The sequence below is a fragment of the Triticum aestivum genome, chromosome 2B, assembly GCF_018294505.1.
Source record: "Triticum aestivum cultivar Chinese Spring chromosome 2B, IWGSC CS RefSeq v2.1, whole genome shotgun sequence".
In the NCBI taxonomy this organism is placed as follows: domain Eukaryota; kingdom Viridiplantae; phylum Streptophyta; class Magnoliopsida; order Poales; family Poaceae; genus Triticum; species Triticum aestivum.
In genome coordinates, this window is record NC_057798.1 from 699439841 (window position 1) to 699442552 (window position 2712).

The window sequence follows — 2712 nt, forward strand, 5'->3', positions numbered from 1 at the left end:
GCTCCAACTCCTCGAGAAACCGCGGCGTCCACATTGATCTTGGCGCAGCCCCGCGATGCCGGAATCCACCTTCTCGGTCCTGCAGTCTTTTGTCGGATCACCTGGTTCTGAACTTTGTTCTTCTCTTGCTCTAACTCTGAGATGAAATGTGTGATGAACATATATGTGGACAGAGGGCTTTGGTTTATTCCTTCATGTATCAGCTTACGTCTCGCCCACCAAATGGCCCAAAGGGTGACTGCAACTTTGATGAACTTTTCATGTGGAATTTTCTCGATCATGGTAAATAACCACCTCCGTGCGTTTTGTTTAGTGTTGCTCTGAAGTTCATCAATCAGATCTTGATCAACTAGTGACCAGACGCAGCGAGCAGCAGTACACTCCAGCAGACTGTGTTTCCACGAGTCCGGAGTCCCACATATAGCACATGTGCAGCGCGTAGTCATATTCCGGTGCATCCTGACATCTTCCGTTGGTATAGACTGGCGCGCTAGCCTCCACAGAAATACCCGGATTTTAGCTGGAACCGTGGTCTTCCATAGTCGGACCCAAGCATGCTCATCCTCACGGCTGTTAGACGCAGCAGGTCGTGACTCCAACCAGTCCTCCCTCCTCTTCTTGGTTTCTACTATCATGCGGTAACATGAGCGTACACTGAAGATGCCCGATTTCTCATACATCCAGGACCAATAATCTGCCACATTCCTAACACATATTGGAATCTGAAGGATTGCATGTGCATCAAAAGGCAGAAACACCTGATTCACTAGCTCAAAGTTCCAACGTGCATTTCCTGTGTCAATTAAATCCGCCACTAGTTGGGGTGGGTCTAGGACTCTAGAGACGAGTGGCCTCATTAGCTCAGCCCGCGGGATCCAATTTGTACTCCATATTTCAGTTTGTGATCCGTCCCCAATTCGCCTAATCAGACCCTGCTTCATAATGTCCCTTCCTTCTAGAATAGCCCTCCAGACCTGAGATGGATGGCTTCCAATGTTTGCCTCAAGGATGGAGCTGTTTGGGAAGTATAATGCTTTTAGAATTCGAGCACTAAGTGACTCCGGAGAGACCAAGATCCTCCAAGATTGCCGCGCCAGGAGAGCCAAGTTAAAAAGTTCAAAATCGCGAAAGCCAAGACCCCCCATGTACCTCGGCATTGTCATGCTATCCCAAGACACCCAATAGGGCTTCCTTTTCCCTTGTTTGCTGCCCCACCAAAAGGCTCTTATGGCTGAGGTTAACTTTTCACATAATCCTCGAGGCAATTTGAAGCAAGACATCGAGAAGACCGGGATGGCTTGTGCTACTGATTTGATAAGCACATCCTTCCCCGCAGCAGAGAGTGTCTTCTCCATCCATCATCTTATCTTGTTCCATAAGCGGTCAATAAGATACTTGAACGCTCCATTCTTGGATGAGCCTACATCCGTAGGCAGTCCCAAATATTTTTCACTAAGCTGTTCATTGGGAACTTGCAAGACTTGTTTCACCTGCTGCCTCACTGACTCTGGACATCCCTTACTGAAAAAACATGACGATTTGTCCCTGTTTACTCTTTGACCAGAAGCCCTTGCATAAGTCTCCAATAAGAGAGAAACTTCTTCCGCCCCTTCCGAATTTGCTTTAAAAAACAGCAGGCTGTCATCTGCAAACAACAAGTGGTTTATCGGCGGAGCCGTTGAAGCCACTTTAATTCCTCCAAGGTTTGATGACTGAACTCGAGATTTTAAAAGGCACGAAAGGCCCTCTGCTGCCAGCAAAAACAGATAGGGTGAAATAGGATCCCCTTGACGGATACCACGCGTAGGGTTGAACTCTTCCAATTTTTCTCCATTAAACATAACCGAGAAGGAGACAGATGACACCATCCCCATCACAATATTCACCCAATTCTGAGTGAAACCAAGCTTCAACATAATTGCTCTGAGGTAGTTCCATTCGACCCGGTCATAAGCCTTCATCATGTCCAACTTCAACGCACACGACCTGTGAACCTGAGCTTTGTTTCTCTTCATAAAATGAAGGCATTCATAAGCAGCAATGATGTTATCTGTAATTAATCTACCCGGGACGAAGGCCGACTGCTCCTCAGAAATAATCTCCGGAGGTATTAACTTCAAGCGATTAGCTATCACTTTTGATGCAACCTTATATAATACGTTACACAAACTGATTGGACAGAATTGTGTAAGCAGCGTAGGGTTTTTTACCTTCGGGATTAGTACTAGCACCGTATTGTTGATCTCCTTTGCGCTTTCGGTACCTGAGACAATATGAAGTACCACTCTGGCAACCTCCTCAACACAGACCTCCCAATGGCGTTGGAAAAAATGAGCGGGGAAACCATCAGGTCCGGGAGCCTTCGTAGGCGCCATCTGAAATAACGCGGTCTTTACCTTATCTATATTAATAAATCAACAGGCCCGTCTTGTTTAAATGGGCTGCAGTCAGTGCAGCCCATGTTAGCATTCTTTTATTTTTATTAGAATTTATAAAAAGTACGTAAAATTTAATGATAGTATTAAATATAAATTTCTAATATTAGTCTGTTTATAAATATTATACATATAAAAGATAACTTAGTTAGAAAAATCAAATAATTTTAAATAGTTTAGACGTATTATTTTTGGAAAAATCATATAAACTAAATTGTATTTCTGGTCATAAAACAATTTATATAGTTTAGAATATCATAAATATTGGTGAAATTAC